General features: G+C 51.4%; 1 protein-coding gene across 1 annotated transcript in view; it reads right to left on the reverse strand.

Moving 5' to 3' along the window:
* The window catches only part of AHRR (aryl hydrocarbon receptor repressor), a 101,492-nt gene extending 90,502 nt beyond the window's left edge, over positions 1-10,990 (reverse strand). The window contains exon 1 of the mRNA XM_081289223.1: positions 10,651-10,990. The gene's annotated coding sequence lies outside the window, so the exon portion shown is untranslated. The remainder of the gene's footprint in view (positions 1-10,650) is intronic.
* Positions 10,991-14,525: the final 3,535 nt, after the last annotated feature.

Below are 14,525 nucleotides of genomic sequence, written 5' to 3' on the forward strand. Positions count from 1 at the left end.
ACTCATCAAGACAAAGATACTCCAGAGAGTCCTCTGTCTACTCCATAAAGACACAGATACTCCAGGGAGTCCTCTGTCTACTCCAACACACCATAGATACCTCAGAGAGTCCTCTGTCTACTCCATCAAGACACAGATACTCCAGAGAGTCCTCTATCTACTCCAACAAGACAGATACTCCAGAGAGTCCTCTGTCTATTCCAACATACCATAGATATCCCAAAGAGTCCTCTGTCTACTCCATCAAGACACAGATACCCCAGAGAGTCCTCTGTCTACTCCATCAAGACACAGATACTCCAGAGAATCCTCTGTCTAACCCAACAAGACACAGATACTCCAGAGAGTCCACTGTCTACTCCATCAAGACACAGATGCTCCAGAGAGTCCTCTGTCTACTCCATCAAGACACAGATACTCCAGGGAGTCCTCTGTCTACTCCAACACACCATAGATACCCCAGAGAGTCCTCTGTCTACTCCATCAAGACACAGATGCTCCAGAGAGTCCTCTGTCTACTCCATCAAGACACAGATACTCCAGGGAGTCCTCTGTCTACTCCAACACACCATAGATACCTCAGAGAGTCCTCTGTCTACTCCATCAAGACACAGATACTCCAGAGAGTCCTCTGTCTACTCCAACACACCATACATACCCCAGAGAGTCCTCTGTCTACTCCAACAAGACACAGATACTCCAGAGAGTCCTCTGTCTACTCCATCAAGACACAGATACTCCAGAGAGTCCTCTGTATACTCCAACACACCATAGATACCTCAGAGAGTCCTCTGTCTACTCCATCAAGACACAGATACTCCAGAGAGTCCTCTATCTACTCCAACAAGACAGATACTCCAGAGAGTCCTCTGTCTACTCCATCAAGACACAGATACCCCAGAGAATCCTCTGTCTACTCCAACAAGACACAGATACTCCAGAGAGTCCTCTATCTACTCCAACACACCATAGATACCCCAGAGAGTCCTCTGTCTACTCCAACAAGACACAGATACACCAGAGAGTCCTCTATCTACTCCAACACACCATAGATACCCCAGAGAGTCCTCTGTCTACTACAACAAGACACAGATACTCCAGAGAGTCCTCTGTCTACTCCATCAAGACACAGATACTCCAGAGAGTCCTCTATCTACTCCAACACACCATAGATATCTCAGAGAGTCCTCTGTCTACTCCATCAAGACACAGATACTCCAGAGAGTCCTCTGTCTACTCCATCAAGACACAGATGCTCCAGAGAGTCCTCTGTCTACACCATCAAGATGCAGATACTCCAGGGAGTCCTCTGTCTACTCCAACACACCATAGATACCTCAGAGAGTCCGCTATCTACTCCAACAAGACACAGATACCCCAGGGAGTCCTCTGTCTACTCCATCAAGACAAAGATACTCCAGGGAGTCCTCTGTCTACTCCAACACACCATAGATACCTCAGAGAGTCCTCTGTCTACTCCATCAAGACACAGATACTCCAGAGAGTCCTCTGTCTACTCCAACACACCATAGATACCCCAGAGAGTCCTCTGTCTACACCATCAAGATGCAGATACTCCAGGGAGTCCTCTGTCTACTCCAACACACCATAGATACCCCAGAGAGTCCTCTGTCTACTCCAACAAGACACATATACTCCAGAGAGTCCTCTGTCTACTCCAACACACCATAGATACCTCAGAGAGTCCTCTGTCTACACCATCAAGATGCAGATACCCCAGAGAGTCCTCTGTCTATTCCAACACACCATAGATACCTCAGAGAGTCCTCTGTCTACTCCATCAAGACACAGATACACCAGAGAGTCCTCTATCTATTCCAACACACCATAGATACCCCAGAGAGTCCTCTGTCTACTCCATCAAGACACAGATACTCCAGAGAGTCCTCTGTCTACTCCAACAAGACACAGATACTCCAGGGAGTCCTCTGTCTACTCCAACACACCATAGATACCCCAGAGAGTCCTCTGTCTACTCCAACAAGAAACAGATACTCCAGAGAGTCCTCTGTCTACTCCAACAAGACACAGATACTCCAGGGAGTCCTCTGTCTACTCCAACACACCATAGATACCCCAGAGAGTCCTCTGTCTACTCCAACAAGAAACAGATGCTCCAGAGAGTCCTCTGTCTACTCCATCAAGAAAAAGATACTCCAGAGAGTCCTCTATCTACTCCATCACACCATAGATACCCCAGAGAGTCCTCTGTCTACTCCATCAAGACACAGATACCCCATATTGTCCTCTGTCTACTCTAACAAGACACAGATACTCCAGAGAGTCCTCTGTCTACTCCATCAAGACACAGATACTCCAGGGAGTCCTCTGTCTACTCCAACACACCATAGATACCCCAGAGAGTCCTCTGTCTACTCCAACAAGACACAGATACTCCAGAGAGTCCTCTGTCTACTCCAACACACCATAGATACCTCAGAGAGTCCGCTATCTACTCCAACAAGACACAGATACCCCAGGGAGTCCTCTGTCTACTCCATCAAGACAAAGATACTCCAGGGAGTCCTCTGTCTACTCCAACACACCATAGATACCTCAGAGAGTCCTCTGTCTACTCCATCAAGACACAGATACTCCAGAGAGTCCTCTGTCTACTCCAACACACCATAGATACCCCAGAGAGTCCTCTGTCTACACCATCAAGATGCAGATACTCCAGGGAGTCCTCTGTCTACTCCAACACACCATAGATACCCCAGAGAGTCCTCTGTCTACTCCAACAAGACACATATACTCCAGAGAGTCCTCTGTCTACTCCAACACACCATAGATACCCCAGAGAGTCCTCTGTCTACACCATCAAGATGCAGATACCCCAGAGAGTCCTCTGTCTACACCATCAAGACACAGATACTCCAGAGAGTCCTCTATCTACTCCAACACACCATAGATACCCCAGAGAGTCCTCTGTCTACTCCAACAAGACACAGATACTCCAGAGAGTCCTCTGTCTACTCCAACACACCATAGATACCTCAGAGAGTCCTCTGTCTACACCATCAAGATGCAGATACCCCAGAGAGTCCTCTGTCTATTCCAACACACCATAGATACCTCAGAGAGTCCTCTGTCTACTCCATCAAGACACAGATACACCAGAGAGTCCTCTATCTATTCCAACACACCATAGATACCCCAGAGAGTCCTCTGTCTACTCCATCAAGACACAGATACTCCAGAGAGTCCTCTGTCTACTCCAACAAGACACAGATACTCCAGGGAGTCCTCTGTCTACTCCAACACACCATAGATACCCCAGAGAGTCCTCTGTCTACTCCAACAAGAAACAGATACTCCAGAGAGTCCTCTGTCTACTCCAACAAGACACAGATACTCCAGGGAGTCCTCTGTCTACTCCAACACACCATAGATACCCCAGAGAGTCCTCTGTCTACTCCAACAAGAAACAGATGCTCCAGAGAGTCCTCTGTCTACTCCATCAAGAAAAAGATACTCCAGAGAGTCCTCTATCTACTCCATCACACCATAGATACCCCAGAGAGTCCTCTGTCTACCCCAACACACCATAGATACCCCAGAGAGTCCTCTGTCTACCCCAACACACCATAGATACCCCAGAGAGTCCTCTGTCTACCCCAACACACCATAGATACCCCAGAGAGTCCTCTGTCTACTCCAACACACCATAGATACCCCAGAGAATCCTCTGTCTACTCCAACAAGACACAAATACTCCAGAGAGTCCTCTGTCAGCTCCAGCAAGGACATAGATAATTCAGGTATTACTCTGTGTATTCCATAAATAAATTGATAACCCAGAGAGTACTCTATTGATTCCCACAAAGAAACATATAACCTGGATAGTACTCTGTCTATTACAAGAAGGCAAATCTTGGCCGAATGGCTTCACTGGTATATTTTACCAGTTTCAAGAAAGAGCAATTCCAATTCTCTACCATCTTTGGCAGAAAACCAATGAAAGATTTATACATTTAACTCATGTATGAGTTAATCATTACCCTCATTTTAAATAAAGATATCCCATGAAAAGGAAATTACAGGTCTACATTCCTCATGAACATAGACATAAAAATCCTGAATGAGGGGTTGGGGTTGTAACTTACTGGTAGAGTGCTTGCCTCACATGTGGGAAACGCTGGGTTCAATCCTCAGCACCACATAAAAAATAAATATAATAAAGGTATTGTTTCCATCTACAACTAAAATAGTTTTTTTTAAATCCTCAGTGAAATGTTAGCACATGGACCTATCAATATATAAAGAAGATAATACATTCCACCTATGTGGGATCATAGAGGAATCCAGGGTTGCTGCAACACTCAAGAACCAATCACTGCATTCACTCTATCAACAAACTAAAGAAAAGAGATTTGACCATCTTAATACATGCAGAAAAATCACTTGACAAAATCCAAATCCATACGCTAATTTGAAACCTTGCATCAAGGCAGGGCTGGGGTTGTGGCTCAGTGCTCTCCGGCATGTGTGAGGCCCTGGGTTCGATCCTCAGCACCACATAAAAATAAATAAAATAAAGATATTGTGTCCACCTGTAACTAAAAATAAAACCTTACATCAAAGTAGGGACAGAAGGGAATGTAATCGACTTGATAAATGGACCTTTCTCTGAGGCCTTGAATGAGGCAAAGATGCCCCAGTCCATGGCAATCATCGCATTTGTGTGAGGCGTCGGGTTCGATCCTCAGCACCACATAAAAATAAATAAATAAAATAAGTATTCGTATCCAAACACAACGTGTGTGTGTGTGTGTGTGTGTGTGTGTGTGTGTGCAGAAAATTTTCCAAATGTAATGAAAACTGGTAACCTCAGGTCCAAGAAGTCCAATGAACCCCAAGCACAAGAAACCCAAGGAAGAGGACGTGGTCACCAAACTGCTCACAGCTAGTAGCAAACAGGATGATTTTAAAAGTCAGAGAATACGTTGGACACAGAGAAGCAGAAACCAGGACAGCAGACGCTTTGTCAGAGGCAATGCAGGGGAAAGAGGGGATCCGTATCTTTAATGTTCTCAAAGAAAGACACCCTGAACCCCAGAATTCTAACCCTGTGAAGACACCCTTCACAAGTGAATGAGGACATTTTCAGACACACAAAGGCTGAGGACCCTTGCAGGGGCTGTGACAGTATTCAAGGAAGCCTGCCAACTGGACAGACAGCACAGAGAATGGCAACAGCATGGGAAGACGCTCATTTTCCACAAATGCATAGAGGATGGTAGACTGTCCCATGGGGTTTGTCACCTAGGTGGACACCAAGGACCAGCAGGGGGAGGTGCTGTGCAGCACTGAGACTGTCACCCTCCCCCTCACCCTTCCTTGCCTGCTCTGCAGGAGGGAGCTGGGCCTTGTGAGCGGCTCCCTTAAGCGTGAGCACTACTTCCGCCTGCCAAGAGAGGGCACTGGGGAACCTTGCAGAAGGGAGGTACCTGAGGTCCTGCTCAGCACCAGGGAGGCTGGAGGCCCAGGGGCTGTATCACCCTTCTCCATCAAGGCCTGGACCCAGCTTCCAGAGGCTCCGTCAGCCCCAGAGAGCTCCCTGCTGCCTGCCTTGGTAGCAGTCACTCCACTACTGTAGTCAGTATTTCTGAATACTGAAGTTTCTCAATTCAGATTAAAAACTTAGATTAAACAGGAAAGTCTGGTTAAAGTCCATGTTTTAGAGATACACCCTAAAACACCCAGGAAGGAAGTGGCGAGCCAGCGATTCATTCAGACACAGAGTGGAAGGCAGTGGAGCCAAGTGGCCTGGGTGGAGAGCCAGGTTCAGTGATCACTGACCACCTGTGCTCACTGGCAAATTAACAAGCTCATTGTACACCTCTCTTCACTTGTCTGGAAGAGTCAAAAAGTTCCTTCATTAAAAGAACGGGTTTGGGGGGGCTGGGGTTGTGGCTCAGTGGTAGTGCACTTGCCTAGCATGTCTGAGGCACTGGGTTCAATCCTCAGCAGCACATACAAATAAATAAAATAAAGGTTCATCAACAACTAAAAAATATATAAAAAAAGAAAAAGAACGGGTTTGGGGCTGGTACAGTGCTTGCCTTTCATGCACAAGGCTCTGGGTTCAATCCCCAGCATCACACACACACACAAAAAGGTGTTTTTTAAAAAGCATTAAAATGAGAAAATGTGGCACAAGAATAACCATGCTATGGCCAACTGATTCTCAACCAGAATTCCCAGCTACTCATAGGGAAAAGCAGTGCTTCAACCAACAATGCAGAGCCAACAGGATACCCACACGCCGCAGAATGAAGCTGGACCCTTCCTCACGCAAAACGAGAAAATAATGTGACATTGACAGAGACCTAAATGAAGAGTTAAAACTAAAACACAAGAATAAGTCCTCACAATCTTAGATCTGACAATGATTAAAACAGGCATCAAAAAACAGTAACAAAAGAAAAACCTGAATAAATGGGACTGTGTGAACATTAAAAACTACACTTCATAGGACCCTATCAAGAAAAAAAGCTGAGTGAGGGACACGCATGTGGGGAGGCCGAGGAGGCAGGGTCACCTGAGCCCAGGAGCTCAGGCTCAGCCTGGGCAGCAGTGTGTGGCCCAAGTTAGAAAGAAAACAAAACATGAAGTGAAGACAACCCACAGAACAGGAGCAGTGCTGTTGGACGTGAGGTCCCCCCAAAGCTCACGTGTGGGACAAGGTAAGAAGGTTTGAAGAGAAATGACTGGGTCATGAGAGTCTTAGCCCAATCAGTGAATTAACCCCTGGCAGGATTCAGTGAGTGGTAACTGAAGGTGGGTGGGGTGAGCTGGAGGAGATGGGTCCCTGGGAGCAGAGCTTTTAGGGTGTATATTTTGTATCTGGTGAGTGAACACTTCCTCTCTCTTGGCTTCCTGGTCATCATGTGAGCTGCTTCCCCACACCACACTCTTCTGCCGTGGTGTCCTGCCTCACCTCGAGCCCCAGATGGAGCCCGCTGTTCATGGATTGAGACTCCTGGAACTGTGAGCCCCTGAATAAACTAAAATCGTTCCTACCCAGTCTGTTAGTCACAGTATTGAAGAAGCTGACTACAACAAGCAGAAATTGACAACTCACATCTGATAGGGCCTAAAATCCAGAACAGACAGAACTCTTGCAGCTCAACCACAAAAAGATAAGAAAACAATTAAAATATGGACAAAGGGCTTGAGCTTCTCTACAAACGCCCCACGAGTGGTCAGTGCACGGAGACCAGCCTCCTGCATGTTGAGCAAACGGACATCGAACCCCGTGAAATGAGCCCCCAGCACTCACACCAACAGCACTCATACTAACGGCACCGCAATCTTGTTAGGGGTAGGGACTGGAACAGGAAATTGCAGAGCCGCCATGGTGCCTGGCAGAGTCCCCCACGAGCCAGCAAGGCCACTCCAAGGGACGTCACAGAGCTGAAAGTACATGTTCCAGCAGAACCTGCACCAGAATGCACACTCCTGTTCACCGCAGCCAAGATGGGCACACAGCCCACGTGTCCACCACAGATAGGTTAGTCACGGCCTGTGCACACGATGGAAGAGCCACAGGAATTGATGGGGCCATGACACAGCAGCATGCTGAGCCTGGGGGTGGCACTGAGGGAGGCCAGACAAGGTCACCTGACTCTACATACACAAGCACCCAGAATGCAGGCAGTGGACATGGCTGCTGAATGGCTAAGGCCAATCAGGAATGATGATGCTGGGAACCAGACAGAGGTAGGGATCACACACCTTTGAATGTGCCAAGCACCACAGAACTCAAGTGTGCACGGTCAGCTTCAGTGATGTGCACTGTAGTTCAGGAAAAAAGACATAAATTAAACATTAACACACATATGTGGACACAGCTTCTGAAGTGTTCAGAAGGACCCTGAGGGCAGGACAGACCTGGACTCCCTGGGCTGGGCACAGATGGGTCTCTGGAGGGCACAGAGAGGGCTGGGAGCTGAAGGGCCTGAGGGAGTCAAGCCAATGGGATGACTCCCAGAGGAGGAGGTGTCCGGGCTTCTGGATGAGAGGAGGGTGGGCGGTGGTGGGGCACAGTGGCTAAGAGAGGTGGAGGGGCATGGGTATGGGGCTGGCCTTCAGAAGAGGCAGCCTTCCTGGGAGTGGTGTGGGGCTCCTGCCTCACCCTTGGAGCCGCCCAGGGCTGACTAGGACACTTCTCCAAGAAACCAGAGTGGGCATGTGGAGGCGGGAGGCCAGTATGCAAGGCCATCCCATCTGGACGGCAAGGTCTTTCAACTCAGACAGGAAACTCCCAAGCCGCACCCAGGCCTGGCCCAGCCTGGGGGGAACAGGCCAGGGACATTTCCCGGCACCCTGAGAAGACTGGGCTTGCAGCAAACCCCCCGGACCACCCTCCAAGTAAGAAACAGTGAAGGGGATGGGCTGACCCCATATCCCCAGAGACCCCAACCCCAGAACTGCCACCCTGACCCACCCTCATGCCAAAATGAGGCCCAATCCTCAGAGTAGGAAGGGTTCTGGGGCCACGGAAGGGGCCAGAACACCAGGAAGATGGAGGAGGGCAGAGGCTGCTGCCCGGTGGCCCAGGCAGACAGTCCTCACTCACCTACATTTCAAACTCCCTCCGAGCAGCAGGAACCCAGGTGGGAGCCAAGATGCCCTCCCCGGCCTTACCCACCACTCACTGGGGACCCCTGTGGCTGCCACATGCCCAAAGCCACTTTCTCCTGGATGTCCAACTCGGCACTGGCGTGGCCTAAAATGCGGGTGCTGGCCCCAAACACCCAGAGTGACAGCACTGATCCAGAAGCCCACTGCACAGGGCTGGGGGCAAGAATCCCACACAGCCACCCTCACCCGACACCACTTGGTTTCTCCCTATGCCTGCTGCCTGTCTGAGGGTCCTGGGCAAAGGTGGTGGTGTCACTGATGCCCCCTCCCACTGGGTGCTGTGTGCCCTCCTCTGTCCCTTGAGCCAGACTCCCAGCAGAACCCCTCCTAGGGGGGCCGTGTTGGTCTGCCAGGAACAGCCTCCTTCCCTGCTTTGGAGGCAGGCAGGGATGCCTCCCAGTCATGGGGGGAGGACCTTGGTGGCCTGCGCCAGGGTCCTTCCCAGTGACAAACCCCGAAGTGCCTCTCACAAGTCAGCCTGCACTGCCTAGTACGGCCTGCCACGGGCAGCCCGTGGGCCTCCTGTCCACAAAATGGTGAATGTGCTTCTCCAGGAAACCTGATCGTTTACAAGAGCAGTACCCGATCATTTAAGAAACCAAGCGGAAGGGAAACAGAGAGCACCCTCAGGCAGCCCATCTACACTGTCCAAGGCCGGGTGTCCCCAAGCTCATCCACCTGCATTTTCAACAGCTCTGGGACCATAAGGAGGTACTATCTTGCTGGAGATGGGAAGCCACACTTGGTCAGAGCCCTAGGTGCCACCTTGACATCATCTGTGAATGGGTGACAACCATCAACTTACATGGCTGCCGTGAGGCTGAGTTAGGGCCACTTAGCTGTTCCCCTGATGAAAGCCCACTGTCCCAGACCTTCACTCTAAGGGGTCCCAGACCCCTCTGGGAATCTGCAGAGTGAGGCAGGAGGCCCCAGTGGTGGGTATGGGCTAAGAAGTGGGCCCATCCTCTGTTACCTGGAGCATCCTCTGCTGTGGATCACTCGGCCAGGCCAGGAGAAGGCATTACACACTGTCCAGTACCCACAGCTCTGTGGGCCAGACATCCCAGAGCACATGCATGCACACATGTGTGGGCACACACCCTCTGCAGGACCCTCACAGCCTGCTGCTGGTCGCACAGTCCTGAGGAGGCAAGCCCCCTCCTTCCTCAGGACAGCTGGGGTGGCCACCCCAGACTGACCCACTGGACCCAAACTCTGGAACAAACCAGGAAACAGGCCTGTGAAGCTACACACAGGAGCTGGAACTGTCAAGGCCTGGGCCCTGGCAGGTAGAGCCCTGGGGGGCCAGTCACCGCTGTGGACTGCCCCCTCCCAGCGAGTTGGCACAGGCCGCCTCCCCACCCAGGTCTGTGCATTCAGTTTCCAGTAACGACCAGCTTCCTAGTCCCTCATCCTTCTCTGAAAGTATCCACAATCTGGGATTTTCGGCCACTGAAGACTCTAGGAGCAAAACTGCCACTAACAGAGCAAATTCCTGGAACCCTGGAATTCCCTCCCAGGCTTGAGCCCTGCCTGGAAATGTTTGACCCCAACCGAGAGGCCCACTTCGCCACCCTCACAAGGCTCTGCCCACTGTGTCACTGGCCCCTGGTAGGGCTCAGGTGGCCTAGAGGGAGCCCCCTGCCAGAGTCTGTCTAAAACGCTTCCGAAAGAACTTGCGCAGAGAGCAAAGGGCAAATTAGGTTAGCTAAGGTCCATCAGCAGCGGGGGAGGGGATTGGGGTTGAGAATATTCCTGGACACGGGAAACTGAGGACCCGGACGGTGAAAGTAGATTGGCTTCCTTCAAAGGTCTAGGTGCTAAGTGAGGAACCCCCACTGACTCCAGAATGCCCGCCACGTCCAACAGCCTCAGGGCGCCAAGGATGGGTGGAAGCCGAGGTCCCCGGTGTCCCGGGCGGCCAAAGCCGCCAGAGGTGGGGAGGCGGGGAAGCCGGCAGAGCCCTCTGAGGGCACTTACCCGGGGCCGGCGGGGCTCGGAGGCTCAAGCGGTATCACGCGGGGAGCCGCCCTGGCCGGGAGCTGTGGCCGTGCGGCGGTCGGCGCTCGCATCCCGGGGACCAGGCGGCAGGGCGGGCGCAAAAGGACGGCCCCACCCCGGCACGCGAGCCGCCCCGCCCCGGAGCGGCCAGAAAGGGGGAGGCGGCAGGGGGCGCGCGCGGGCATCCTCCTCCCGGCCGGTGCCGCCCCGCCTTCTGGTCCCTCCAGGCTTCGGGTCCCGCCAGGGTCATCGTGTCTGGGCACGGTGACGCTGGCGCCCTTCGAGGGCCCGCGGTACCCCCAGGTCTGCGCGCGCTGGGTTCGGAGAGAGTCCTGCGCCTCGAGGTCCTCCAGGGTCGGCCTGCCTGGGCGGGATCGCGCACCGGCAGAGCCCCAGACCCTCCTCCTCCAGCGCCACGCGCCGGGTCCCACCTGCGCTGGGGCAGGCGCAACTGGCAACCTGCGGTGGTGCGCGGGGGAGGAGGCCCGGACTCCTGGCACCCGCTCTCCAGCCCGGGGCCAGACCTGCGCCTCGGAAGAGGTACTGCGGGGCTCGCGTGCGCCGCCCTGTCTGCGGGTTCCAGAATCAAAAGGTTTTTGCGTAGCATACAATGTCAATGTGACACCTTTGTGAGTTTTGGACCCTGAACTTCCCAGGAATGAGATCTGCACCGAGCACGTTCATGTCGGAGAGAGAGGTGCTCTCCTCGGCGTTTCAGGGTCCTGACCGGTCGGACGTGCACGGCCCGCTTCTCTCTGGAGATCCAGACTCGGCGCTGCCCGGCACGGGGTCCTCCCCGAAGGGCCCGCGAACCCAGCCCCCGGCGCCGGGGAACCTCCCTGATCCTCAGGTACGCCCCCAGGTCGCCCAAGGCCTCGGGCCGCACCCTCTTTTCTTCCCCTCCCAGATGGTTTTCAGCCCCTCGCTCTCCATCCTGGAGACACTACGTGGTTTTGACACCATTTTGCCCGGGGGCGTGGGTTGACCAGGTGCACAGTTCTGGCCCCGTGGGAACCGTCTCCTGTCTCTATCTAGCGCCTAAAGGACCTCCAAGGTTCCTGGCCGGCCCCTCTACTCACGCCACCTCCCTCCGGGTCGCGGGGGATAGTCCCTGGGTGGCGCCTCCCTGCTCCTCGGTGTCGGCTCAGGTCTACATCAAAGCCCCAGGGACAGCGCAGCCGAGGTGCTACTCCTGGCCCCCACAAGCCTGAGGAAAATCCTGTGTTCTGACGGCTCACCTGGCCGCCTGCGGTGGGCGCTCTTCCCCAGACACTCTGGGCGGCTGTCCCCGGCCTCAGAAGAGGCCCTGCCCCTCCTCCCTTCAGAGTGCACAGCCCCGGAAAGCGCCTGTCTCCTGACGGCTTGTGTGTCTCTCAGGTGGGTCCAGAGGACTGCTCAGTCCCTCTCTGCCCTGGCAAGAGCTCTGTTGATGGACGGCAGAGGCTCAACAATGCTCGGGAGGCAGAGGCAGGAGGATTGTGAGTTCAAAGCCAACCTTAGCAAAAGCGAGGCATTAAACAACTCAGTAAGACCCTGTCTCTAAATAAAATACAAAAAAAAAAAAAAAATAGGGCTGGGGATGTGGCTCAGTGGTGAGTGCCCCTCAGTGGTGAGTTCAATCCCCACTACAAAAAAAAAAAAAAAAAAAAATCTGATGGTTTTATGTGGGTTTTGATATGAAATAATATTGCTGAATTTAAAAAAATCATTAGTTGTATCTTGATCCAATTTTTGTGAAGTGAACTATGCATGGAAGAAACTGGGAACCTGTTGACTTTAATTTCTTTTTATTTTTCAAAATGTCTATAATTCATGTACGTTTTGTAAGAATCATGGTGCACTTTTGTGAACTGCTGCGGAGCATAGGACCATTGGCATATGTGGTGGTACTTGTAGTGCCAGAGAGGAGGGGTATGCTGTGTCAAGGCTGCCTTGAGAATCCCTCCCAAACCTTTGGAGCTTCCTAGATAGAGCTGACACTTGCCCTAGGTGGGAGACAGCCCCCACATCTCAGGACAGGCACAAGTGGCACTCCCCAGCCAGAACCAGTGGAAGGAGTGACTTCACTGCTGTTCCTGGGGATTTGAAGCAGAAGCTGCCTACATAGGTGTAGCAGGAACCTCAGTCCCTGCCCCACTTCCCCTCAAACTGCCCTCAAGAGGCACAGGCCCCTCATCCCCACAGTCCTTAGTTCTCTACCAAAGGAGGCATGACCCTTAAGGCCCCCTGAGGTCCCAGGTGGAGAACTCTGACTCTCTGGACCATAGCCAGAGAGCTCTTGGTCTCCCAAGCAGAGTTCCAGGCACAGGACATGTCTGCCTCTGTGACTTCTGACTAAGACAGGTGTGGGGGATTCCTGGGGAGTTCGTGTTGGTTGGGGAAGTGCTGGAGGAGGGATTTCCGGTTGGTATGTGGTGTGTCCCAGGGGAAGGCCACGTGCTTGGTTCAAGGGAGTTCGGAAATAAAGTTTGTTCCTGCTTGAGTGGCTCTTGATTTGTGCCCAGCCAGACTGCGGCAGATGATCCGACCCAATCACCTACTTATACTGACTCCTTGTCTTTAATTCTTGCTTCATCCTTTGTGCTAAGACCAATCAATGTGGAAGGAATGTCTTTCAATGATGCAGTAGGGCCAACTGGATGTCCACATGCAAGACAATGAGGTCAGAGCCTCACTTCATACCAGAGGCAAAATGAACTAAAACTGAATCAAAGACTGCTACATAAAAGCTAGAACTGTACTGCCTTTGAAGGAGAGCACTTGATGACAGCCTTGGCTCTGATATTTTAGTTATGACACCAAAAGATGATGATGAAAAGAAATGAATACATAAGTTGGACTACATAAAAACTTGGAACTTGTTTTTTGCATCAAAGGATACAATGAACAGAATAAAAGACAACCTACAAAAAGGGAGAAAATATTCCAGTATCCAGAATATATAAAAATTTCCTACAATTCAACAACAAAAGATTATTGACCCAATTTTAAAATGGGCAAAGGTCTTGAAAATACATTTCTCAAAAAAACATATGTAGCCAAAAAACACATGAAAAAATGTACAAAGTAACCATTATTAGGGAAATGCAAAACAAAACCCCAATGAGATACCATCTCATACCCATTAGGATGACTTCTGACAAAAAAAAAAAAAAAAAAAAAGAGAAAGAAAGGAAGAGAGAAAGGGGAAACAAAGTTTGTGTTGGCCATGATGCAGGGAAACTGGAACACTTGAACACTGTTGGCAGCAATGTAAAAGGTGCAGCTTCTGTGGAAACAGTGGGGCAGTTTCTCCAAAACTGAAAGGTAGAATGACTGTGCCAGGCACGAAGGCCATGCTGTGATCCCAGACTCAGGAGGATCCAAGCACCAGCCCAGCCAGGGCAGCGTAGTGAGACCCTGTCTCAAAGTAAAGATAAAAAGATCTGGGGATGTGGCTCAGTGACCCCTGGGTTTGGTTGCGCATTTCCACTGATAGATGACAGCATAACAAGCCATCATACCTTCTTGATTTACTCGGCCTTGAAAAGGAAGGACATTCTGACACCTGAAACAATTTGGGAGGAGCTGGAGGACATCATGCTCAGGGAGGTACACCTGAACAGGACAAGAGCTACAAAGTCCCACTCGGTGGATTCATAGACAGAGGTGGAAGGGGTTTTCCAGATTAGGGGAGGAGGAGAAGGGAGCTGGTATTCAATACAGGCAGAGCTTCAGTTTGGGGAGATGGAAAGTTCTGGGGATGGCGGGTGACAATGGTCACACAGCAAAGTGAACATTCTTAATGCCACTGGATTGTGTACTCAGAAATGGTGAGCATGATGAACTTCATGTGTACCCGACATATGCAAATA

Source organism: Spermophilus citellus (assembly GCF_964194105.1).
Source record: "Spermophilus citellus genome assembly, chromosome: 1".
Lineage (NCBI taxonomy): Eukaryota > Metazoa > Chordata > Mammalia > Rodentia > Sciuridae > Spermophilus > Spermophilus citellus.